Source organism: Triticum urartu, chromosome 1, assembly GCF_003073215.2.
Source record: "Triticum urartu cultivar G1812 chromosome 1, Tu2.1, whole genome shotgun sequence".
Lineage (NCBI taxonomy): Eukaryota > Viridiplantae > Streptophyta > Magnoliopsida > Poales > Poaceae > Triticum > Triticum urartu.
In genome coordinates, this window is record NC_053022.1 from 526,666,580 (window position 1) to 526,693,616 (window position 27,037).

A 27,037-nucleotide genomic window follows, 5' to 3' on the forward strand; every position below is an offset into this window, starting at 1 on the left:
ACTCAGTTATGTTTCCATGATTCACTTCAATCCTTGATGGATCCTTGGACTAATCCTACAACCTCTAAGTTCCCTAAAAATGGGGGGTTATAGTTGATCCTCATATTCTTTAGTTGACGTAGACGCCTATCATTAAGTGATTGTTGTCTGTCTGCCTACAAAACCATCAGAAGCCAACATGCAATAGCAGTATGTGTAAGGGCCTCTTTGGTATGCAAGATTGGTAGTAATATAAAAACCATAGGATTGGATGTCATTGACTCATTGTCATATCGAATCTTACAAGAGTTGAAAACATCGTGAATCTATAATACATCTTATTTAGTTGCTCTGCAGAAAAAACACAAGAATTCTTGTTGTTATGAAAATAACCTTCGACATGGGGTACCTTTCATATCATGTGTTTTGTGTTACTTCGCTCAACTTTTTAGAGTATTATTATTGCCTTGTTTGATTTTAGTGTTACTTTTAATTGTTTTATTTGGTGTTTCCGTTGGATCTTAAGTCATAGAAATTCCTCTAGTTATCCTCTTCCAATCATGTGGCCCAAATATTTTCTAACTATCATGTCATGTGGGTAGAGCCCAAAACTATTTGTATTGAAATTTATTTTGTCCAAAAAGCCAATAAACTTTTTGTTTTTCAAAAAGGAAGAGGTTTTAACTAAAAGTATTTATATTTTCAAAAAAATAATTAATTAAAATTTATTTCTGAGGTCTATTATATATAAGATTACTATTCCTCCAAAAAATAAAATTTTAAATTATTTATTAAAGTTCCTTTTTGAAAAGGCTGGAAATGGTATTTATAGGGTTACCATATTTATTTTCCTCTAAAATTTCCTTAAAAAATTTCCAAACATTATTTATGTATTTTTGACACCCACATGAGTTTTAGTTTTACCCCATGGTCATGTCAAACAAAATAAACGACCAATTCACCCTCTCTTTTTTCTCTCGCGGCTAAGACTTCAAATTTTTCATCTACAGAGTCAGATACATAAGTATGTCAATCAGCACAGATCCACCCAAGCATAACCTAAGACTGGGCGACAAATATGAACTCGTCATTCTCATAACTACAACATAGCCAATTCACAATCGGGTAGCTATGTTCCTCTATCATTCCAACTATATGTACTCTACGTAATGATTAAGCCAGCGTGACATGAAAATTCTGAACGAATTTTAGTTGTCCAACAATTTGCAAAGAACTTGCCTCTTGCAAACTGACTCAATAACATCAAGGTTAGCGAGGTTTCAGTAGCTAGACAAGTGATGATGGTTGAGGCGGCTTCAACGACGAGTATGTGCTCTCCGATGGAAACACTAGATCTCTGATCAGGTTATATATCAACACATGCCTGCGTTGTTTTCTTTTGATGGTGGTGGCTTGAAGCTTGGCTTTGGAGATGAAAATCCCGAGATCAACCTAGGGCTAGACTCATCATCATCGGCGCACTTGCGGCGATTTCTTCTTCAAGGCTTAGTGTAGGAGTTGTATATTTCTCGCTTTATTTTAGTCATTTACGTTATGGTTAGTGGTTGTATGGTGGAGTTACTGTCATGATGCATGCGGCCTCGGATTTCTTTTCCAGGTCGAATTTGTTCGGCTGCTGGACTTTCAATAATGAATAATATATGGCTGGGTGGATCTTCCGATGTAGAGGCCGGGGATTATCCACCTTTCCGAAAAAAGTAAGAACATAGAGTTTGATAATCACACCTGATATATCATATTGAGTGAATTTTCACATGATTGCTCCAAATCCAAGCAAAAAAATCTTCAATTTGGGATATAGTTTTTTTTTTGAAACAAGACAAAAGATTTGTCATTTTCATTGATTAAGAAGAAGAGAGTTGTTCGATTAATTAGAGGAAAACCGGACAAAAACCTAAATTACAAACCCTACAAAGGGCACACACGGACGACCTGGCTACCAACAAAATCACGACACAACCAACGACACAACCGTCGAGAGGTAGCACCGAACAACAAAGCAACGCCAAAAGTCGACCGCAGCGTCGAGGACATGGCAGCTCCGATTTTGCCAACGAGCATCACATGAGAAATTTACAAGCCTCGCACCGACCTAGTCCAGCGCAACACCCGAAGAGCACCGCTCGTTGAAAACCGCCCTCATGGAGTCATCGTTGCCGCCGTGGCCTCGCCGCTCGCAGCTCCGAATTCTCTGTCACAGCCAGAAGCCAACATAGGCACACCCATTGGCGCACCGGACCTTCGGCATCAGAAGGACAAGTCGCGACCCGTCTCTCCTCGCTACCATCGTCGTTGCCACACACGTCGCAACGCCACACCACCTCATCGCCGGTCGGGCACCTGCCGACCGCAATGTAGTGCACATCCAGCCTGCAGGAATCACAAATGGGACCAAGATCTTCAAGACGGCGCCCCCAAAAGGGAATACGACATTGAAGACGAAGCCGCCGCCTGATCTAACCAGGATCATAACTTTCGCCCGAAGATCTTGACCCGAGAGCGAAGGATGCCCAAATCACCTCGACGGCGCCTCCAAAGAAGAAAGCGGCGCCCGTGCGGCCAGCAAGAACCGGCCAAGCATTCGCTCAAATCATCGACACCACCGCTCTCACGCAAGCAACTCCACTGACCCGCGCACCCCTGCACAACCACAGCGCCATGACCGTGCAGGGACCACCACCACGCCTTGCTGTCGAGTCAACCATGGCAAACCATCGGCACGAAGACTGATGCCCGTCCTCCGGGCAGGGAAGGGCAGACTGCCACCTTGTACCCTCCTGCCGGCCAGATCTGATGGTCCAAAGACCACGCGCACGCAGACGCCACAGCCCGAGCCGCCGGAGCTATGACCTGCCGAAGAACCGCCGTCGCCGAGCTGCCTAGACAGGCAGGACGAGCCTCCCACCACCAACACACCACGGCCGCTGCGTCGCCCGCGCGAACTCCATAGCCGCCGACACGTCAACCACCTTCCCGGACCGCCGCCCCGGATGCCAGCCATCGATACCCGTTAGACCTCACAGCTCCACCATGGAGCCGCCAAGCACCACGTCGTCGATGCATGCCGCCCGCTGCAGCCCCTCGCCGGTGCCAACAACCCCTCCATGGAGCTGCCGAGCACCAGCCCGCTGACGCGTCGCGCGCCACTCCGCCGCAGCCACCGAGGGCGGAGAAGCCAGATCCGACCAAGCCCGGCCAGGATCCAGCCGCTCCCCGCGCAAACACCGTCCCCGCAACCCCGCCAGCCGCCCGCGCCGTCGGGAAGATGCAGCCGCCGCGCGCGCTACCGCGGAAGAGGAGAAAACGCCCCGCTGCCACCCTCCCTGGGGCACGCGCGGGCTTCGCCGGCGGCCCCTCCGGCGGCGGCGATGCGGGGGAGTGGGGGGAGGAGAGCTTTGTGGCGGCGGCGCTAGGTTCCCCCATGTCGCCCGAGCTAGGCGACGCGGGGGTCGAGGGGGCACGAATGCATTGGATATAGTTTCTCATATGCAATTAGAATTGAAACTACACAATCAAGCCATGCTAAAGACTTTTGTTCAAGTTCGCAGTTAGTCATCCAAACTACAAAAGGGGGAGAGACAAAACCTGTCAGTGCATCCAGGAGCCGGCTATAAAGATAGCTCGAACCAAAACGAGCTTGGCCATCCACGGCTGAGGAATAATGTCCACACCATCAACACCGTAGTACAAGGGTGAAGATCCATGTAGAATGACTAGCTTATAAATATGCAAAACCAGCACGATGTACAAGTGAAGCGCCCAGTGCACAAGTTCACGCCAAATACAAAAAAAAAACCCAGCACATTAACATACCAGCGAAGCACCGCGCAAGGACCCACTAGTCATATTCTGCTCACAAAAGAAATCGCAATCACATCGCTAGAAAGTCGTCACAACACAGGAAGTGTAAAGTCTCTCGTCCATGGCCATTGCACGTCTCAACCCAACATCTCCAAGATAACCTAAAAGGTCTCCTAATACCCTTATTGCTTGCCTCAGATAGCTATCCTCCAATAACTAACATTAGCTCCCTTGGAATAGTTACTGAATGAATTCTTACACAAAGGAAAATATCAAACAAATTACTACTGACAAGTCATGGCGCTTGTTTGCTCCAAGCTTCCCATCTCCCTCTCCCTCTTTTCTTTTCTGGACACGGGCTGGAGTAGCGCGCCCATCTTTCTCTCTCTGTTATCACTTCTGGACACACGCTGGCGTAGTGCCCCTTGCTCCTACACTTATGGCAAGTAACTAAAGCCCTTCTCTTCATGATGATTTCCTGGACAGCCTTCTTCATTCCTTTCCTCTGTTGCTGAACCACTTCTTGTGTCGTGGTGAGTAGACGACACTGGGCTGGATTGTGGTTAGTCCCTTCACACATGAAACAGGTGACTCGCGTAGTGGGACATTCTTCACCCAAGTGACTCGCTTCACAATAGGGGCATCCATCTTGGTGTTCCTTATCAGTGTGTCCTATTTCTCCACAGATTTTGCATGCGCGGTGCATCTTCATGCTTCGATCAGAGGAATCCGAGAAAAGATTGTTTGTTGGTGCTCAGATTCTATGGGTGTATAGGAGGGGATTTCCCATCAGTGATCACTGCACCAAAAATGGTTCAAATCGCTAAATCAGCAGTCCCACAAGAACTAGAATTATACAGACAACAAAAAGCAAACAAAAGAAACCGATATAACAGAGATTAAACTGGAATTTGGGGGCAAGCGTAACCAAAGATCCATCTAGACAGATTTGCACTCTAAGCGCCACCCGGTTTACCTCTCGGGAGCGTTGTAAACTCAGATGCACCAAGAGAATGGCGGCCAAACAATGGGACAGTGATTCCCAAGTCAAACAAATGAAACACTAACACATAAAAATGAAAGCATCAAAGAGGAGTCTTAGGCGGCAACTGCTATTGTTTTGAGAAAAAAAAACAAGTTTTAAATTTATCAACATTTGCAATGCAAAGAATAAGTGAAGACAGCGAAGTAAAATAGAAACAAATGGGGATGTTAACAAGGCTCAGAAGAAATTAGCAGCATTAACTCTAAAGTCTGGCTGGGCAAAAGCTCTTAGGCGGCAACTGCGAATGTTTGAGAAACAAGCCTTAAATTTATCTCATCGCCATAACATATCCTCAAATCATATTGACCACAACTTGTTAGCTAGTCGTAACAAAATTTAATCACAATAAATGGTTCAGTAGACCAACCAAAATACAGTCTCAGGTTACTACCAACAAAAAATTAGATACAATGCAAAAAACAGAGCAAACAAGATCAAAGAGAATCCCTCAGAGACCCACTTAAAATCACGCACACAGCTGAACCAAACCAGCTGCAAATGGAAATTCCAGCCCACAAACAACAAAGGTTATGGGCGAAGGAGGACACTTGCAGTGGAGAGAAGCAGCCGTTGTTTACAGTGTCCTACGGCACTTCCTATGGTCTGAGAATCTTCACCAGGATAATTTAAGAATGGACAAAATTAACTATACAAACTATACTAGGACCTGAAGCTATTGGTATTAAGCCTCAGAAAGCCGCAAAAATATCGTCATTCAGAATCTGACGGTAATTCCAACAAAAAGCTAATCATCATGGGCTTCAATTGCATTATAGCTCCAAATAAAATCGGTGGAAACAAGGCATATCATCAGAATATAAATGCCTTCTCATTCACAGGTAAATAAGCACTGTGTCAGAAGGTGTCTTAAGATTGTTTCAAGGTTTCATCCCATGAGACTAACGGAATAAAGAAGCAAAACAACGGAAACGCTGATCTCTAATGGATTCAGTTGCAAAGATGACATCATATGGGCGGCTCAAGCAACCCTCGGATCAAGTGTTGGATTATGCATCAATACCTCCTCACGATCCAAACAGATCTTGTAAGAAGCAAACGATGAATAACAGTGAAGAAAGATACATAGTTGCTCAGTGGTGGCAATGTTTAATTGGTTCGATTCTGCCAGCGATGTCGTCAATGCTTTCAGAAGAGGGAGCTTGTTATCCTCATCGCAACTAAGTCCTCCAAAGCAAACACACACATCAAACACACGAAAGGGGAAACAACAATGGAGGGCGGACTAACAAAATCAAGTATCAGATGGCTTGGTTCAGCGGGATAATCGGCATACAAATCAACTCCTGAGAGAAAACCTGCGATTGGTCTGTTGAGCTTGAAATTTGCAAATCGTCACCGCAATCATCCAAGGAAAAGAAAAGTCCAGAAAGAGTATCGAACCAAATGAGGAAGGTTCACACTAATCATCAAAGGCTTCACGAAAGCACGATATCTCAAAAATAAAATTCCTGTTTTATTTTGAACAACTAACAGTACCGATTTAAGCATAGCACCATACAACCACTATGCAGTCAAATTTCATCTACAGAGTTAGATTCATAAGTATGTCAATCGACACAGATCCACCGAAGCAGATCCTAAGACTGGTGCGACAAATATGAACTCATCATTCTCATAGCTACAATATAGCCAATTCAAAATTGGCTAACTATGCTCCTCAATCATTCCAACTATACCTGCTCTGTTTTATCTCAATTCGTATCATCTTGTACTCTACATAATTATTACAGCTGGTACTACATGAAAGTTCTAAAAGGATTTCAAATTGTCCAACAATTTGTGAATTGCTATCTTACAAACAGGTTCTTAGTTTATATATTTAAAGAATACCTGGAAGACATCTCACAATGACGTCAAGCAAAAGTCAACGGAAAGGAGCTCAGTAAGGAAGTAGCGATTGATAATCACACCAGATAGTTCATAGTGAGTGAATTTTCGCATCAATGCTCAAAATCCAAGCAAAAAAAAACTTCAATTTAGGATATGGTTTCTCATGTGCAGTTAGAATTGAAACTACACGAGCAAGCTAAAGGTCGTCAGCTAGGAGCTAAAGACTTTTGTTTACTGAACTACAAAAACAAACATATTTGGACCTCATTGTTAATTATACTTTCCTCATTAAGGGAATTGAATTGAGACATATGCTTGTCTATTACTCCTAGACAATCAATAAAAAGAATTCACATGTCAAACTCAGAATATGGGTGGTTATACAGCGGGATGGTCGGCAAGGGAAATGAATGCCAGTTACGACGAATGAGACCAAATATCAATCGTCACCAGCGTCAAACCGGATGCAAAAACAGGTAAAATCCCTCAAAGTAGAACGCAGAGAGAGGAGAGGGGGGAGGGAACCTGTTGAGACGGGAGGTGGCGGCGTGGGGAAGGTCTCTTCGCTGGTGGTTAGGGTTTCGCTTCGCAGAGGTGCCCGGCCCGGCCGACCCATGCCGTGGCTCCCCTTCAAGTGGGCTCTAGCCTATCGCGGGTAACCTGGTGTAATCTGCTCGGCCCATAGACCACGACCGATGGGGCCCACGAACCCATCGCTTTTATTTTTATTTCTGTCTTTGAGTGCCGGTAAATTGAATTTAATTGTTTTTATCCATTTATGTATTTCTCATGCCGCAAAAGATTTTTTTATAACCGATCCTACATATGACATTTCTTGGCTGTTCATATTTCAAACTCCAGTTTTTAAGTTCATTTGTAAGATGAAGTTAAAAATGTGTATGGTATATTTGATTCCCAAATTAGCGGTGCCGCCGCGGTAAGCTCATAATGTATGCATTTATGCTTCCATTTTTTCAGGCTGGATTGTTTGTGTTCAATTTGCACAAGAGTACCAAGAGGAGAGTTTAGTGGCACCTGCTTAGATTTTCATTCGATTGTATTTTTTTAGAATCAATTGCACTCCCTCCATTCCTAAATATTTGTCTTTTTAGAGATTTCAAATAGACTACCACATACGGATGTATATAGACATATTTTAAAGTGCAGATTCACTCATTTTGTTTCATATGTAATCACTTATTAAAATCTCTAGAAAGACAAATATTTAAGAACGGAGGGAGTATGTATCTATTGGGTTTTTGATTTTCTATACCCTCGATCTAGGTTCTTTACCAGATCTTTTTATCTATTACATTTTTTACCAGTACCTTTTACTGCAATGTGGAGGTACTTTGCAATCTGATCCACCTTCATGTTTTGTGGAGTTTACAAATGTCTCAGATTTTAGTTTCCTCTAGCTTTGAATGAAACAAAAGAGAAGACACGCATTATTTTAGTTTCCTCTTCCCTTGGAGGTTTGATGTCCTCTTCGTTTCAGATTAGGCATTAGTTTAAGATTTGGTGGAAATTTGCCAAAACCAGTGTAAGCTTCAGCTTATTTTGGTGTTGCTTACAAGCGAAGAACTACAAATATTATTCATCTCCATGCCATTTGTTTCTTTTTCCTTATAAGGAACTTGTTTCTTTTCTAGATTATGGTGGTGTTCAGTTCATGCTCCCACAAAGGTCAGTGTTGAAGCATCGATCTTTTGCAAGATTTGCAACCATACCTAAACAAATTTATGAATAAGATGTATTTATAATGGAGGCATGGTCCGAGATTGTAGCTGCAACTCATGAATGCAAACAAGGTTAGAGAGTACCCTGTGAATTGACAGCACCACTTTGAGTTGCTTTATAATTTTTTGCGAGTGAGTTCCTTTATTTATAAAGGCAGTGATGTTGGATCTTGTTGGGGGGAAAATCAGCATGCAGACTCGCAGGGGGCTATAAGAAAATTATCTAATGACATTGCAAATCTGATAGAGGTTGGCTGACTAGGAAGCCTTTCTTTTTCAACAATAAGATTAGCATAAGTAAAATTCTATGCACGATGATAGGCATGATACTTGTTGACTCCTTTGTTGGGATCTACGGTAGGGTGCGTCGACTGTAAATTTAAAATTTTTCTACGCGCAGAACAACCAAGAATATGCTACGGGAAATGGATCACAGTTTGTTACCACTAGACGCGCAGTACCGTGTAGCGGAAGAAGAGTTGGGGCAGCGCGTCCGCGTGGATCGTCTCCTCCTCGTACGATCTCCCTCGTACAGCCGGTCGTCGGTCCCACGTACAGGTTCGCCGGAGCGGCGCAAGTGCACCGCCTTTAACGGTATCCACGCATGCAGGAGGAACATCATGCGGCGGACTGCTAGGTCCGATCACACAACCGGCGGCGAGTGGAGGTATCTATTCGTAACACATGCAAACCCTAGTGACAGTGCCGAAGCGATCAACCGCATGAGTTTGCCGCACCCCACTTTATATAGGTGTCCGTCGCGGGCTCAATACTTGGGCCTCGCACGAACCCTAAAGCCCTTAAGTCTACCCGGCCACAATCCGAATACAGCTCGGATCACATCCGACCAGTGTCCTCGGATCCGACCTCGTAGGTTCCTTTCCTTAAGCGCGTGACCCCTTAGGTTCAAGCCGGCTTGGTCGCAGTTCGGATCACATCCGGACTACATGGCTGGTAGCGGCCTCTAGCAAGGCGTGCCGACCACCAAGCTGACGATGAAGCTGGTTAGGCGAACCTGTACATCACACTTCCATTCCTTTTGCCACACGATATATGTTGTCGGGCTCAAGGCGAGTCTGCCATCCTTGTGCTAGCCCGACCTCTTTCTCGTTCCAGTGATGCCGACCACAAACCAGATTATCTCATAATCCTTGTCGCATGGCCATGCTTATCCTGGTCGGATCACACGAGGGGCCCAGATTATATCTCTCCTTATCGGAGGGGCAAATCCCATATTGCTCGACCATGTCTCGCGGCATGGGTCTGGACAAGCCCGTAACCTACCTTTGTAACTGTCCAGTCACGGAGTAGCGTTTGGTTGACCCAAAGCAAGTCTGTTACCATACCAAGTACATGCGCCAGCTCAGGTCTTAGGACATAGAACATATGTTGTACTAGAGACTCACAAATGACATATCGCTGCGTCTCATAGTTGGGTCTGTCCGACTCGGACCTTATCTCAACTCGGATCCGACTATGTTGAATCCGACCAGATCCTTCCGAGTCCATATTATCCGGTTAGCATCCAATGCCCCATGGCTAGTGAGACCAAGCCATCGACCGTGTCATATGCTAGTCTAGTTGGTTGCGTGTCCACACAGCCCTTTCGACTAGGGACCTTTTAGGACGTTCATCATACAATGCATAGTCCCACAAGTAAGTCACGTACTTGCTGATACACATCATTGATAATGTCCAAGGACTATCTTTATTCATAAACACATAGAAAATATCATCATACATGATTGCCTCTAGGTCATATCTCCAACATCCCTTCATCAAAACTTTTTTTATAGTGCCAGATACGGTGCATGAATGTTGATTCTCATAATACCACTTGTGGTGCACTTGCTCAACTACATCGAGAAGGAAGCTAGAGAAAACATCAATGAGAATTGCATAAGCTTATTAGTGATTACTAAGATAATTTCTTGTGTCGTTACTCTATGCATACAATGCTAAATTATAGCGTCTCTTGGAACTCGATTAAATTATAGATGATTTGTAGTATTTTTAGTGTTATCATAATGTTTTCTCTATGCACGTGAATTCTCATATAGGATTGTAATATTTGTCGAGGCGTGCGTGCACGTGCACACTTACTAGTCCCTTTAACAGTAGGTATATATGATCGACTTCTGATTCCACACACAAACAGTATGGACTATGGAACTTGGGTCGGGATCTTGCTGTTCAGACTACATCTCAATGTTCACAAATTTTAAGAACAATTACGAATTTGAGAAAAAAATACAAAAAATGTAAAATGTTTATGAATTAAAAAAATATTCACCAATTTAGAAAAAAAATCCATGAATTTAAAAAAGCATTCATCAAAGGAAAACAATTTGCAATTTTTTAAAATGTTTGTGAATTTAAAATATGTTCAAAATTTTAGAAATGTGTTCATGAATGGAAAAATAGAAAAGGAAAAAGGGTAGAAATGGAAAAAATAAACAAAAATAAAGAGGAAATGAAAGAAAGAGAAAAAACTCATGAGAAACCAAAAAACATCACAAAAACACATATTACAGAAAATCAATTAAAAACTTCCCAAAGCTTCCAAACCGGTGAGAGAAGCATCGCAAAACCACTCTAGGAGCAATTCACTCCTGATAATGGGCCGGCCCACCAAGACTGATTGTAGTGAGTGAGTGCTATCATACGAGTTGCAATAAGCGATTTTAGCAATTGAAAAATGCTACTACGGTAAAGCATAACAGTACTCCTTGGGACAAACTCCAAAATTATCTTATGAATCATTTTGTGAGCAACACTAGAAAAAAGTGCTTGGGAGCTTCTATCCCACCCATAGAGCGCGGGATAGCGAGTAAACTCATGTGTTGTCGTGCTAGAAGCCAAAATAGGCCGGGCACATGTCATGTACTAGGTTGAGACAAAATTAGAAAGGTCCAAGTTGAACCATTTAGCTCACTTCTCCTCACTCCCGGATCGCCCGACGACCGGGGGGGGGGGGCTTTCTCCTCTCGTCGCCGCCAGAAGCGCATGCATGCTAACGAAGGCCGCCATGCTTTGAGGATAATGGTACACTTCTCTAGTTGCTTTTGTATGACGGTGGTGCTAGGTGCGGCGGCGGACACACGTGTTGGGGATGTCCGTTGCATAGTGGAGGTTGAGGAGGTGACGTGTTTGTGATTTCCGATGGGCGAGCGATGGTTAATGCGGCCTGTGGGGCCCGATCTAGGCCCGTCTGGGCTGGTGCATGGTTTGGCCTCTGACTCGCAGGCATGGCCTCGGTGCTTAGATCTAAGTGAATAAGACATGTCGTACTATACACCATTGTAAGTGAATATTTGAAATAAAGCCGCACCTACTATTTACCTTGGTATCTTTTCACTCTTTATATATACTAAGATGTGAGTGGTGACATGACCCATGTATCCAAGCAAGCAAATATAGGTTGTTTCCTTATTTGTTCATCCAAACTTCGTATCTTTAAGTGAGAAAAAAATTGTTGTAATTTCTATTCTTGTGTGATCATGCTTTAGGGATGAGCGGCATTGGGAAAAATAATTCAACTGACTAAGCCCCACTCACAAGTCGATTATGTTTCATTACTTTGTTGTACACCTTGGTGCATGCTTGCACTAGTACCTGCAGCCTCTAAGCTCTACAGAGATGGGGAGTTCTGACTACTTCTCTTGATTTTTGGTGAGTGTCCCCGTCTCTTGATTTACTTAGTGATTCTCGCCCACCTAATTGTTAGAAGCTGGCACGCAATAATAATGACACTAGAAGGTGCACATACCCTTGGTGCTGGAATGTCACAAGGGCCACGACCATCCTTGATTGTCAATGATTGCAAGAGTTCCATAAGAGTCCTAATTTCTTGAAACATGTTGCATGTCATACTATTTTCCCTCTTTACACACACTAGAGATGTGACCAATGTAGCCAAGGAAAGAGACATGCACATTATTTCTTTGGCTGTATAGACATACTTTGCTTCTTATCTTTAGGTGAGAATCACAATTGTTATTCTAACGTGATCATACTTTAGGATGTGTGACATTAGGAAAAATAGTCCAACCGCAAGAGGATCACGCATTGTGAAACTCGATTATGTTTCCGTGATTCGCTTCACTCCTTGGCGAATCCTTGTACTAATCCTACAACCTCTAAGCTCTAAAAATGGGGATTGTGGTTGATCCTCAATTCCTCACATTCTTCAGTTGATGTCGGCGCCTATCGTTGAGTGATTGTTGTGTCTCCGCCTATGAAACCAAGAAGCCGACATGCAATAGCAGTATGTGTAAGCGCCTCTTTGGTATGCAAGATTGGTAGGAATATGAAAATCGTAGATTGTATGTCATTGACTCATTGTCATATCGAATTTTGTAAGAGTTGAAAACACCATGAATCTATTATACACGGTGTTTAGTTGCTATACAGGAAAAACTATGGAAATAACCTTCGACGTGGTGTATCTTTCACATCATGTGTTTTGCGTTACTTCACTCAGTTTTTTAGAGTATTATTGCCTTGTTTGAATTTATTCTTTCTTTTAATTATTTTGTTTGGTATTTCCTTTGGATTTTAATTCATAGAGAGCCCTCTAGCTATCCTCTTCTGATCACGTGGCCCAAATATTTTCCAATGATCGTGCCATGTGGGTAGAGCCCAAAAATGCCTGTACTGAAATTTATTTTGGGCAAAAAGCAAATAAACCCTTTTTAGAAAAACCTAAAAAATGAGGTTTGAACTAAAAGTATTTATCTTTCAGAACAGTAATTCATTAAAAAATATTTCCGGTGTCTATTATACTTCAAAAATATTTTTAAAAGTTTTTAGTTATTTATTTAAAATCCTTTTGGAAAGGCCAGAAATGGTATTTATAGGGTTAACATATTTATTTTCCTCTAAATTTTCTTTAAGAATTTCCAAACTTTATTTGAGCATTTTCAACAGCAACATGAGTTTTACCGCATGTTCATGTCCAAAAATATAAACAACTAATTCACCCTCTCCTTTTCTCTCAGGACCAAGACTTTAATTTTTTTGCTTACTCACTAAATCTGCACTGAATTAAATCATAGTCCTATCATGTGCTACGGTTGCATGATAAAGAGATGACGAGCCATTATAAAAACCTTGTGTTTCTTTCTGAGTTGTCATCATTCTATATACCATGTGGGTCTTATTTTTGCACTTTTTACGTGACATCGTTTGGCCGTGTATTTGTGGTTTGTGCTTTGTCTATAAAATGGAGCGGAAGCCTTTTTCGTGAACTATGCCCTCCAAAGCAAACAATAAAACAAATAAACTTTTTTACTAAAAAGCTCATGAAATATTAGATGTCTCAGTTCAGCGGGATAATCCGCATACAAATCAACTCCTGAGAGAAAACCTGTGATTTGGTCTGTTGAGCTTGAATATTTGCAAATCTTCATTGCCATTATCCAAGGAAAAGAACAATTCAAAAATAATACACGATATCTTAATATAAAATCCCTGTTTTATTTTGATCAGCTAACAGTATAGAAGTTAGCATAGCACCATACTATGTAGTCAAATTTTCATCTACAGAGTCAGATTCATAAGTATGTCAATCAGCACAGATCCACCCAAGCAGAACCTAAGATGGGGGCGACAAATATGAACTTATCATCCTCAGAACTACAATATAGCCAATTCACAATCAGGTAGCTATGTTCCTCGGTCATTCCAACCATATGTAAGTAGGAGTTATTGAGGCTCTCGCGACCGCGGCTGCATCGGGTGAGCGCGCCGGCGGCGCTGCCTTGATCTCCTCCCCACAGCCTCCCCTGCGGCCGTCGGCACCGGATCTGGAATCTCCTCAGCGCTCTCTCTCTTCTCCCCCGCGAAGCTCCGCTGGGCACCATGGCTCCTCTCTCCCAGCCCGTGGGAGCAGCCATGCCTGCATTGGAACGCTCTGGCGACAACGGCCCTCCGCCCCACCAGCCCCCTGCGGCGGCCGCCGCTCCGGCCCCGTCGGCCTCCCTCACGGATCCGCGCGTCCCCCGTAGCTCGCGGCAGCCTGCACCCGCGAGCAGGTTCAGAGCGGAGAATGGGGGGCGTGCGCGGGTTCCCCGCGAGTCTCCTCCCCTGCCCGGGTCGGTGGCCACCCGGCAGCCCTCCGTCTCTGGCGGCGCTTCCGGTCAGCTGCTGGAGTCCCAGGCTTTGATCCCCGAGGCTCTCCTTGTTCTACCGGATCTGGCGGCGGCCCCAACGCTACCTTCGCCACCTCAGGCGGGCCGAGTCGGGCCGAGTCCCTGCACCCGGCGTTGGCTTGGTGGTGGTGCTCGACTCCAGGCCTGCTTCCTGGTGCGCTGTCAATGATGATGAGGTCCAGATTGAGGAGTTGGTTCTACAGTCGCCGTTGCCCGACGGGTCTGCCGGCGATGCACATCTCCAGCTTGGTTGCTCTGTTGTGAAGGATGTGGAAGATATTGAGGGCCTCACTGAAGGATGTGATGACGAGAAGACACCATAGAAGCTGCTTGGTCCATCTTCAGAGTCGGCTTGCATCGGCATCTCTGCTGCCACTGCTGCTCTTGAAGCGGAGGCTGGCTGGGAGCATGTGGAACGGGGACACCGTTCCGGCCGGGGTGCTCCCCCTGTGCCGTCGAGAGAAGGTCTTGAGCGTAGCCTCGCCTTCAAGCGTTGGGCTCGAGGAAGGTGCTTTCGTTGCCTCGAGCGTGGCCACCAAGTCCGTGCATGTCATGATCCATTCAGATGCATACGCTATCGTCGCCCTGGTCATCATGAGAGGTTTTGTCGTGCTCACTCTCCGGTTGCTCGGGATCGCTCTCCGGTCGCCCGCGTGAGCTCTCCGGTCTCTCAAGCTCATCACCAGCGGAGCCGCTCCCCATTTGTCCAGCCTTGTTCTTCACTGACTAGGTGTTGGGCAGAGGTCGTGGGCAACTCGTCGCTGCATGTGTCGGTGCCGCCAAGGTCCCAATCTAGGTGTCGCCAGGATTCCAATGCCAGTGCCTTTTTGGTCTCTGCTTTGGAGTCCCAGTTTGCTTTGCTACGCACGGAGCTCCTTCAGGAGGTTGAGCTCCTCCGCACTGAGCTTCGCGACGCTCTTGCCAAGCTTCAGGTTGCTTCGGTTGTGCCTTTGGTGCCTGAGCTCCAGTCTGGTTCCATTGATGAGGTGGATGAATGCTTCTTTGGAGAATTTTCTCCTCGTGCTGTGGATGGGACGTTGTATGTCCGTGGCGGTGTGGTCATCACCGAGGTCGTGGCTCCTGTTCTGCAGATTATGCCTGAGCTGTAGGAGCTTTGTGGGGAATCAGCTATGGTGCAGCCGATGAAGCCGGGCTCATTGGAGTCCTTGGCCTCACCATCACCGTCAGAGTCCTGCCAGCCGCTCGCCTTTGTGGATAGTGGATGTTTGGATGGTTCTGTCACTCTCTCATCTATGCCCATTGGGCATGAGGTGTCCTTGAGTGACGAGGTTGATGAGACAGGTGTGTTGGCGCCTAACTCTGATGCTCTATCATGTGAGCAACTGGAGATGTCTGAGTCCATCGTGTCGGTTGCTTCTGTGGTTGATGATGTTCAGACGATTAATATGTTGGCTTCTGATCCTTTGGAGCCTAGCCAGCCGCTCACCTTTGTGGAGGATGAAGGTTCTGATGTTGCGGTAACCCACTCGCACGTGACTGTTAGGCAGGTCTCTGTGCGTGAGAAGGTCGATGACATTCTCTTTCAGATAGAGCTTCATAGCTTGCTTAAACGTTTGGAGGCGGCTAGCCCTGGATCTGGCAAGGCGATTGTGGTGGAGGCTCTTAGGAGCAAAAGAAAGAAGAGTGACGCCACAAAAAAGGCGTCCGCGGCTGCTTAATGGATGATCTTCAGTCTCTTGCGTTGTCCTTATGGCCTGCATTGTCTTTGTGGATTTGGTGGTGTCCGTGGTCGCTAGCCAAGTTAGCCTCGTTTGGGGTGTTTGGGGTGTCTTTGCGATGTAGCAGTGTGGGGTTGATGGTCTTTACGTGTTGGATATGGTTGTCGAGTGAGTAGTCTACATGTGGTTGATTTGTATCGGTTTTTGCCCGGTTTTCCGTTAATTAACTGGGCAATTCTCTTCTACTTAATTAATCGATGAGACAAATCTTTTGCCTCCGTTTTAAAAAAAAAGTGCAATACTTAATGATTACAGCTGGCATGACATCAAAGTTCTAAACGAATATTAGTTGTCCAACAATTTGCAAAAAAAAAACTTGTCTCTTGCAAACTGACTCAATAACTTCAAGCAAAAGTAAACGAATAGGAGCTCAGTAGGAATGTAGAGATTGAAAATCACACCTGATATATCATACTGAGTGAATTTTCGCATCAATGATCCAAATCCAAGCAACAAAAAAATCTTCAATTTAGGATACAGTTTCTCATGTGCAATTAGATTTGAAACTGGACAAGCAAGCTAAAGGTCGTCAACTAGGAGCTAAATACTTTTGTTCAAGTTCGTAGTTTGGGCATCCAAACTACAAAAACAAAAAGATTTTGACCTCATTATTTAAAAAACAGACTTTCAGTTTTTTTTACTTTGCTAGGGCATTTTAACCTCCAAATACATTCCCAGATCATATTTGAGCCTGCGGCTCCCATCTCATTGGTGCGCCTCAACTCTGACACATGTTGATGATCCCACTGCGCAAAGTAGGCAGTTCCACCAGAAACCTGTTGTTCTTCATCAAACTTCATGCCACGAAATGTTCCATACCATACGACGGTAAAGGAATCGAGAGTATACGCTGCACATCAACCTACCAGAAAGTCTGCTTCACAAGCTCTACATCCCATAGTCTTGTGACGGGATCAATAAGGTCCCCAACTTTTGAAAGGAGATTACCCCAATGGATAGTCACAATTTTCCGGTTCGTACCATTTGGAACCCATGCTTCTGTCCATTTGGAATCCATCATCACCCCCATAAACATCATCACAAATAGGTTAGCTCTGGCGTTGAAGCTAGCCTTTGGGTTGGTCCAACACCAACTAAAAGGTCCGAATTCTGCAGGTCTGATCGTCGAATTCCACATCAGGGTAGGTGGTGGAAGAAGAATGCTGACAGAGCACACCCCTGCAATGTCCGTGCTCACCTGCATTGGCTTCTGCGGACTCAGTTGGTCATCAGATTTTAAGTTCTGGACCGTTCCTGATAAGATCTGGTCAGCACGGCTTTGACCTAGATGAAATACTTCCTGTTGATGCGGTGGCGCGGCCTTTCTTGTGTGCTACTGCATGTGGATTTGGTCATGATTAAATTTAAGTTTTTTTCATCTCACCCAACAACACCCATTCCGGCACAATGTGCCCACAGATTTATGCGTGCATGGTGATTTAAGAAGAACAATATGTAAAACCCAATAGATTCCGGCACGTTGTTCAAGCGAAGCGCCCAGTGCATACAAGTTTACACCAAATACAAAAAAACCCAGCACATTGACGTACCAGCGAAGCACCGCGCAAGGACCCACTAGTCATATTCTGCTCACAAAAGAAATACCAATCACAACACAGGAAATGTATAGCCTCTTCCACTGGAGTAAATTGCAAAAAACCACAACAATTGGGGACCCTAATTCAGAAAATCGCCACCATTCAGTTTTTTTTTTCAAAAAATCACCAACATTGGGGTGACAGTTTTCAAAAAACGCTGATACCGTGATTTATAGCGTTTGAGTGGATTTCTGACCGGTGGGTCCCTTTGTCAGGTGCCACGTGGCCAGGGCGAGACGGCGGCCGTGACGAGCCGTTAGACGGCGTCGGTTTAAACCTAACGAGCTACTCGAACCCAACCCATTCGTCCATTCGTTCTCTGTCTCTCTCGCAGGTCTCTGTCGCTGCCGCTCGCCCCCTCCCCCCTCCCCGACCGCCCGCGCCCCCGCCGCCGACCGCCCGCGCCCCCGCCGCCGACCGCCACAGCCATGGTCTCCTGGAAGGACGGCGAAACCAGCAGCGAGGACTCTGTTTCCCCCCTTTTCATCTCGCACGCAGACGAATCCTATGTGAGTTCATCTTCTTTCTCAATTAGGGTTAGGTTCTCTTCGACCTGTACTCCATTTGAGGTTAGTTTTGACCCATTTTGATCTGGGATTTGAGGATGTACTCTATCTGAACCCTTGTAGGTTCCACATACCATTGTTGACCCAGAGTGGTGTGGCATTGTTGCCGAGGACCGATGTGCGGTCACAACTTGCCGGTGCATAGGGGTGTTGTATTCCAAGGCGTGAACACCGGCCGTAGGTTTTACGGATGTGGTAATGAGGTTTGTGCAGATCCTCTGTATGCCATTGAACAATTTTCTACTAGAGACTATGAAATTTAGGTGTAATTTGGGATTAGGCTTATATGTATGTGCTGTTTGGTAATTAAGAACAGAGTGTATAGCTTGTTACAAATCCATTATAATTCAGCTTTTGATAATTACAACATTTAAGTGTTCAGTTCCTATTCAATTTTACTTAGTACTTTCTCCTTTTGCAACTTTTTAATGCAGGAAGGTGATAACTATGGTCTGGTGCAGTGGATTGATGCAGAATGGCCAGAACCAATGCAGAATGCATTGCACAAGATTTGGGATATGTATGACCAGAGCAGGACAGAGATTGAAAGAAAAGAGAAGGTGATACAGAAGCCGGAAGAAGAAAAGAAGCTAATACAAGAGAAGCATCACAACCATATAAAGGAAACAAGCCAGTTTTTTGCAACAATTCATAAGAATGTGATGAGGGAGAACTATCAGAAGATTATGCAGGATAGTGATGTAGAGAAAGTTGTAGTTAAAGCCCAGGAAGAGAAGGCTAGGCTTGAGAAAGAGAATATGGATCTGAAGCTAGCACTTCAAGTTATTAAGCAGAGCAATGAGGAACTGATCAACATTTGGAAGAAGGCTGTAGCAGATCAAGGTATGGCAGAGGTGAAGGAAGAGAAGAAAAGGCTGGAGTATATCATAGCTGATTTGCTGAAGGCTAGGGAGCAGAACAAGAGTAAGATCAAGAGAATCAAAGAAATTTGTGATGAGTAAATGTAGGGCTTTATGTATTATGTATCATGTATGGTTGTGGTGGCTACTAATGTTAGAAGCAAGAACAATGTGTGGGTGTTGTACTATGTGAACCTATATTATCATGTATGGTTGTGGCTACTAATGTTTGGAACTATCATGTTGGTTGGAATGAAGTGTGTTGCTGTGATAGCAGAACAATTATGATGTTGCTGTGATAGCAGAACAATTATCATGTTGGTTACAACGTTGTCCACTGATTTAATTATGACAAAATCATGTATGATAACTGATGAAAAAATTATGATGTGCACTTTGAAGTTGAGAAATGATCCCAAAATTACTCTTTTGGTTCAACCTAGCCTCTCGACAAACCCCTCAATGACAAAATGGTTCTTTTGGTTCAACCTAGCCTCTCGACAAACCCCTCGATGACAAAATGATTCTTTTGGTTCAACCTAGCCTCTCGACAAACCCCTCGATGCCAAAATGATTCTTTTGGTTCAACCTGGCCTCTCGGCAAACCCCTCGATTACAAAATGGTTCTTTTGGTTCACCCTAGCCTCTCGACAAACCCCTCGATGACAAAATGATTCTTTTGGTTCAACCTAGCCTCTCGACAAACCCCTCGATGCCAAAATGATTCTTTTGGTTCAACCTGGCCTCTCGGCAAACCCCTCGATTACAAAATGGTTCTTTTGGTTCACCCTGGCCTCTCGGCAAACCCCTCGATTACAAAATGGTTCTTTTGGTTCACCCTAGCCTCTCGACAAACCCCTCGATGACAACATTATTCTTTTGGTTCAACCTAGCCTCTCGACAAACCCCTCGATGCCAAAATGGTTCTTTTGGTTCAACCTAGCCTCTGGACAAACCCCTCGGTGACAAAATGATTCTTTCGGTTCAACCTAGCCTCTCGAAAAATCCCTCGATGACAAAATGATTCTTTCGGTTCAACCTAGCCTCCCGACAAACCCCTCGATGACAAAATGGTTCTTTTGGTTCAACCTAGCCTCTCGACAAACCCCTCGATGACAAAATGATTCTTTTGGTTCAACCTAGCCTCTCGACAAACCCCTCGATGACAAAATGATTCTTTTGGTTCAACCTAGCCTCTCGGCAAACCCCTTGATGACAAAATGGTTCTTTTGGTTCAACCTAGCCTCTCGACAAACCCCTCGATGACAAAATTATTCTTTTGGTTCAACCTAGCCTCTCGAGAAACCCCTCGATGACAAAATGGTTCTTTTGGTTCAACCTAGCCTCTCGACAAACCCCTCGATGACAAAATGATTCTTTCGGTTCAACCTAGCCCCTCGACAAACCCCTCGATGACAAAATGATTCTTTCGGTTCAACCTAGCCTCTCGACAAACCCCTCGATGACAAAATGATTCTTTTGGTTCAACCTAGCCTCTCGACAAATCAAGGTCATCATGGCAATCATCAATAGTGGCATAATAAAAGAGCATCCATGACATATCAAGTTCATCATGGCAATCATCAATAGTGGCATAATAAAAGATCGTACATGACATATCAAGTTCATCATGGCAATCATCAATAGTGGCATAATAAAAGAGAATCCATGACATATCAAGTTCATCATGGTAATCATCAATAGTGGCATAATAAAAGATCATACATGACATATCAAGTTCATCATGGCAATCATCAATAGTGGCATAATAAAAGATCATCCATAACATATCAAGTTCCTCATGGCAATCATCTAGAGTGGCATAATAAAAGATCATCCAGGACATATCAAGTCTTCATTACACAACCACAAAACAAGTTCAACATGGCAATTCTCATCCATAATGAGTTCAACAGCCACAAAGCAACAAACACAACAAGTTGCAACATGACATAGTTTGGCAAAATGACTCCTTGGTTGGACTATCAGCTTGGGTGCATTACACAGCTAGTTGCCACTAGCATAGAAGTAATCCTTGAGCCTGTTTGGCCTCTTGGTGACCCTTCTACCTGCAGCTGAAGAACTTCTAGCCCTGTGATCAGTGGAAGGCCATGGAGAAGCAAATGAAGACCTTGGTGCTGGTGTAGTCCTTGTTGGTGCAACCCTTCCTCTAGCAGCTACAAATCTTGGAGCAGCAGAAGCCCTTGATGTGAAAATTGTGCTGGCAGAAGATGGAGCGGGTCTTGGAGCAGATTCTGGAGCAGGTCTTGGAGCAGCTGCTGGAGCAGGTGTTGGAGTAGCTCTTGGAGTATGAGTAGGAGCTGCTGAAGTTCCTACTGCAGCTCTTGGAGCAGCCCTATTTTCCTGAAACAAAATAGGTCCAGCCCTATTGTATCAGAAACAGTTTTTGCTAGCATCTTTGGAAATAAAAGTGCAAAAATGTAAATGTACCTTGTGCTTGTTTTTCCTAGCAGCAAGTGTTGGCTTTATAGCATCATGGCAGTTTGTGTACCTATGTCCCTGCCTTCCACAATTACTGCATGTAATTGTTCCAACCCTAGATGTGTCCTTTGGTTTTGGCACCTCAAATTGGCCCTTCCTTCTTTGGGTCTGTTTTCTGCCCTTCTTTCTATGAAACATAGGTGGATCAATGTCCCTTGTATCAGTTCTTGTCCAAAGATCAGGACCTGGAATAGGGTAGATCATTGGTTTGTATGCTGCAACATACATTGGTTTCTTGAAGAATTTATGAACAAAATCCTCAGGTTGTTGTTTTGATTTGTATATGGCAGACACTGCATGATTACATGGTACACCTGACATATCCCATTTCCTACAGCCACAGGTCCAATCTTTCAAGTTGACAGCATAAGACTTCTCACCACTACTGACCTGGAATAGATCTGGGCCTGCCATCGTGGCCTTGCAATTCCTAGCCCATTGCTTGGCCTCTTCTAGCATCTCTGCATATGTTGGGGTAATTTCCCATCTGGCAGTCTGCCCTCCAATCCTTTTCTCATTGAACTTGACCATCAATTTGCTCCTGGCACCTTCAACCATTGTTTTAATGGGTTTTCCCCTAATATCCAAAATCATCCTATTGAACACCTCACTAATGTTGTTGACTACTAGGTCAGTCTTATAGTTTGTGTCCATGGCATGCCTAGCCCATGTTTCAACAGGAATTGCCTTGAGCCACAACCATGCATCCTCACTCTCCTTTCTAATTTCTTCCATTGCTAATATAAACCCATTTTCAGTGTAAGAGTAAGCAGCTGCATCCATATATTTCTTAAGTTCACCCCTCCTAAAGCCAGCACTTTGGAAATTTGCATAAATGTGTCTTAAACAGTATCTTTGAGGGCAATTTGGAAATATTTGGTCAATGGCATTGAGAAGACCCTGATGACAGTAATGAAGGCACTAATTTAGTCACTAACTATGTTTTACAACTAGTATCCCTAAGTAAGAAATAACGACACTAATTTAGTAACTAACTATGTTTTGCAACTAGTATTAATTTACCTTTTGTCTGTCTGAAATAATTGTGTAGTATCCAAATTCTCCTGATTCTCCACCAGTAGCTATCTTTAGTTGAGTGAGAAACCGGCACCAACTTGGAGTATCTTCCTTCTCAACTACTCCAAAAGCTAGTGGATATATGTTATTGGTTCCATCTCTACCTGTAGCAGCTAGGATTTGTTGACCTGTGTTCAACTTCACAAAGCAACCATCTAGACCTGAAAACAATTACACAAGACCATAGTAAATTTCACAAAACCTTAATATGCTACACTTGTACACGGAATTGCACTAGTAACATACCTATGAAAGGTCTACATCCTTTGAGAAAACCATCCCTTTGAGCTGCCAAACAAATGAACAACCTATGAAATCTAGGGTTTTGCTTGGATGCTCTTTCACAACTCTTGTTGTCACAATGCATCTGCTTCCTGGGTTAGTGTCAAGCACAGTCTGGAGATAGTCTCTTATCCTAGTATATTGTGCTTCCTGATCACCTTGGACCACACTGAGAGCTTGCTGTCTTTCCCTGTAAGCCTTCATCTTCCCAACCTCCACACCAAACTTCTCCTTTGTCTTGTCTATCACAGTCTCAATTCCTGCTTTTGGATCTGTCCTGAAACTATCCTCAACTGCTTTGGCCACATACCTATCCTCAATTCTCACCACTTGGGGCACATGTATGCTCTAATTGCAACTTCCTAATACAAAATGTTTTCTCATTTGCTATAACAGATGCAACCATGTGGAAGGGGCGGTCTTTCTCAACACAGTCAACAATTACCCTGTCTTTGTTGTTCCTATGGCAATGGAAGTTCCTCCTTTGAGTGACATGAAGATTAACCAAAGCTCTCCTGAACTGATAAACATCAGTAAAACACATGTGAAAGCATATTTTCTCCTGTGGGGCAAGCCTGTTCTCATCATACCATTTCCTGGCCTTCCTCTTCTTTGCCCTTGACTTCCTGCCAGATAAGGAGCAGTAGAACACAATCTCTTCATCCGAATCAGCTTCAAGTTTCACATCTATGTCCTCATCAGACAATGGAACATAATCTTCTTCAAGTTTAGCTTCTGAACTACAATGAGATCTTGTTGTGGGTCCTCTTCTAATAGGCAATTTCTGCATAGGTGCTAGTTCAACAAAGCTGTTGGAGATCATAGCAGAAATTTAAAATTTTCTACGCATCACCAAGATCAATCTATGTAGTAATCTAGCAACGAGGGGAAGGAGAGTGCATCTACATACCCTTGTAGATCGCTAAGCGGAAGCGTTGCAAGAACGCGGATGAAGGAGTCGTACTCGTAGCGATTCAGATCGCGGTTGATTCCGATCTAAGCGCCGAACAACGGCGCCTCCGCGTTCAACACACATGCAGCCCGGTGACGTCTCCTATGCCTTGATCCAGCAAGGGGAGAAGGAGAGGTTGGGGAAGACTCCGTCCAGCAGCAGCACGACGGCGTGGTGGTGGTGGAGGAGCGCGGGACTCTAGCAGGGCTTCGCCAAGCACTACGAGAGACGAGGAGGGAGAGGGGTAGGGCTGCGCCAACATGGGAAGAACTTCGTGTGTTGGGCTGCCCCTTTGCCTCCACTATATATAGGGGGAGAGGGAGGGCTGCGCCCCCACCTAGGGTTCCCACCCCAAGGGGTGCGGCAGCCCTAGATCCCATCTAGGGTGGTGGCCACAAGGGGGAGAGGGGGAGGCGCACCTGGGGTGGGCCTTAGGGCCCATCTGCCCTAGGGTTTGCCCCCTTCCCCTCTTGGAGGCGCCTTGGGCCTTGGTGGGAGGCGCCCCAGCCCACCTAGGGGCTGGTACCTTCCCACTATTGGCCCATGTAGGCCTCCGGGGCCCGTGGCCCCTCCTGGTGGACCCCCGGACCCCTCCGGTGGTCCTGGTACACTACCGGTGATGCCCGGAACACTTCCGGTGGCCAAAACCATACTTCCTATATATCAATCTTTACCTCCGGACCATTACGGAACTCCTCGTGACGTCCGGGATCTCATCCGGGACTCCAAACAACATTCGGTAACCGCATACATACTTTCCCTATTACCCTAGCGTCATCGAACCTTAAGTGTGTAGACCCTACGGGTTCGGGAGTCATGCAGCCATGGCCGAGACAACTCTCCGGTCAATAACCAACAGCGGGATCTGGATACCCATGTTGGTTCCCACATGCTCCACGATGATCTCATCGGATGAACCACGATGTCAAGGATTCAATCAATCCCGTATACAATTCCCTTTGTCTATCGGTACGATACTTGCCCGAGATTCGATCGTCGGTATCCCGATACCTTGTTCAATCTCGTTACCGTCAAGTCTCTTTACTCATTCCATAACACATCATCCCGTGATCAACTCCTTGGTCACATTGTGCACATTATGATGACGTCCTACCGAGTGGGCCCAGAGATACCTCTCCGTTACATGGAGTGACAAATCCCAGTCTCGATTCGTGCCAACCCAACAGACACTTTCAGAGATACCCGTAGTGCACCTTTATAGCCACCCATTTACGTTGTGACATTTGGCACACCCAAAGAACTCCTACGGTATTCGGGAGTTGCACAATCTCATGGTCTAAGGAAATGATACTTGACATTAGAAAAGCTTTAGCATACGAACTACACGATCTTGTGCTAGGCTTAGGATTGGGTTTTGTCCATCACATCATTCTCCTAATGATGTGATCCCGTTATCAACGACATCCAATGTCCATGGTCAGGAAACCGTAACCATCCGTTGATCAACGAGCTAGTCAACTAGAGGCTTACTAGGGACATGGTGTTGTCTATGTATCCACACATGTATCTGAGTTTCCTATCAATACAATTCTAGCATGGATAATAAACGATTATCATGAACAAGGAAATATAATAATAACCAATTTATTATTGCCTCTAGGGCATATTTCCAACAGTCTCCCACTTGCACTAGAGTCAATAATCTAGTTCACATCGCCATGTGATTAACACTCACAGGTCACATCGCCATGTGACCAACATCCAAGAGTCTACTAGACTCAATGATCTAGTTCACATCACTATGTGATAAACACTCAAAGAGTTCTGGGTTTGATCATGTTATGCTGGTGAGAGAGGTTGTAGTCAATGGGTCTTGCCATATTCAGATCCCTATGTATTTCGCAAAACTTTATGTCATATCATAGATGCTGCTACCACGTTCCACTTGGAGCTATTCCAAATTGTTGCTCCATTATACGTATCCGGTATCTCTACTCAGAGCTATCCAGATAGGTGTTAAGCTTGCATGCCTGCAGGTCGACTCTAGAGGATCGAACTCTTTATCAGCTCCATAACCGAGAAACATTTCCTTATTCCTCTAAGGATAATTTTGACCGCTATCTGGTGATCCTCTCCTAGATCACCTGTGTACCCTCTTGCCAGACATGTGGCAAGGCACACATCAGGTGCGGTACTTCAGCATGGCATACCGTATAGAGCCTATGACAAAAGCATAGGGGACGACCTTCGTCCTTCCTCTTTCTTCTGCCATGGTCAAGCTTTGAGTCTTACTGAACTTCACACCTTACAACTCAGGTAAGAACCCCTTCTTTGACTGATCTATTTTGAACTCCTTCAAAAACATGTCAAGGTGTGCGTTCTTTGAAAGTATCATCAGGCATTTTAATCTATCTCTATAGATCTTGATGCCCAATATGTAAGCAGCTTTATCCAGGCCTTCCTTTGAAAATCACTCTTCAAACAACCGTTTATGCTTTTCAGAAATTCTACATCATTTCAAATCAACAATATGTCATCCACATATACTTATCAGAAATGTTGTAGTGCTCCCACTCACTTTCTTGTAAATACAAGTTTCTAGCAAACATTGTATAAACCTAAAAGCTTTGATCACTCCATCAAAGCATATATTCTGACTCCGAGATGCTTGCTCTCATCCATAGAAGGATTGCTGGAGCCAGCATACCTTTTAGCATCCTTAGGATCGACAAAACCTTTTATTGTATCACATACAACTTTTTCTTATGAAAACTGGTAAGAAAACTTGTTTTAACATCCATCTGTCAGATTTCATAATCGAAAAATACAGCTAATGCTAACATGATTCCGACGGACTTAAGCATCGCTACGGGTGAGAAATTTTCATCGTAGTCAACTCCTTGAACTTGTGA

General features: G+C 44.5%; 1 long non-coding RNA gene and 11 other non-coding genes across 12 annotated transcripts; all 12 read right to left on the reverse strand.

The window, feature by feature from the left end:
- Positions 1-988: 988 nt before the first annotated feature.
- LOC125533390 lies at positions 989-1,074 on the reverse strand. Its single transcript, XR_007294268.1, has one exon. It is a non-coding gene; the product is annotated as a small nucleolar RNA U31b (small nucleolar RNA).
- Positions 1,075-3,890: 2,816 nt separating this feature from the next.
- On the reverse strand, positions 3,891-7,621 carry LOC125525788. Its single transcript, XR_007291421.1, has 2 exons — positions 7,223-7,621; positions 3,891-4,600 (listed from the first exon to the last, which is right to left on the reverse strand). It is a non-coding gene; the product is annotated as an uncharacterized LOC125525788 (long non-coding RNA).
- On the reverse strand, positions 5,290-5,469 carry LOC125533342. The gene has a single exon (XR_007294226.1). It is a non-coding gene; the product is annotated as a small nucleolar RNA Z112 (small nucleolar RNA).
- On the reverse strand, positions 5,528-5,608 carry LOC125533362. The gene has a single exon (XR_007294243.1). It is a non-coding gene; the product is annotated as a small nucleolar RNA snoR77Y (small nucleolar RNA).
- On the reverse strand, positions 5,650-5,747 carry LOC125533350. Its single transcript, XR_007294232.1, has one exon. It is a non-coding gene; the product is annotated as a small nucleolar RNA snoR31/Z110/Z27 (small nucleolar RNA).
- On the reverse strand, positions 5,789-5,881 carry LOC125533393. The gene has a single exon (XR_007294271.1). It is a non-coding gene; the product is annotated as a small nucleolar RNA snoR31 (small nucleolar RNA).
- Positions 5,934-6,029, reverse strand: LOC125533435. Its single transcript, XR_007294308.1, has one exon. It is a non-coding gene; the product is annotated as a small nucleolar RNA R30/Z108 (small nucleolar RNA).
- On the reverse strand, positions 6,109-6,210 carry LOC125533358. The gene has a single exon (XR_007294240.1). It is a non-coding gene; the product is annotated as a small nucleolar RNA Z107/R87 (small nucleolar RNA).
- On the reverse strand, positions 6,395-6,481 carry LOC125533389. Its single transcript, XR_007294267.1, has one exon. It is a non-coding gene; the product is annotated as a small nucleolar RNA U31b (small nucleolar RNA).
- LOC125533339 lies at positions 7,057-7,155 on the reverse strand. Its single transcript, XR_007294223.1, has one exon. It is a non-coding gene; the product is annotated as a small nucleolar RNA Z43 (small nucleolar RNA).
- Positions 7,622-13,750: 6,129 nt separating the features above from the next.
- On the reverse strand, positions 13,751-13,854 carry LOC125533356. Its single transcript, XR_007294238.1, has one exon. It is a non-coding gene; the product is annotated as a small nucleolar RNA Z107/R87 (small nucleolar RNA).
- Positions 13,855-13,982: 128 nt separating this feature from the next.
- LOC125533391 lies at positions 13,983-14,069 on the reverse strand. Its single transcript, XR_007294270.1, has one exon. It is a non-coding gene; the product is annotated as a small nucleolar RNA U31b (small nucleolar RNA).
- Positions 14,070-27,037: the final 12,968 nt, after the last annotated feature.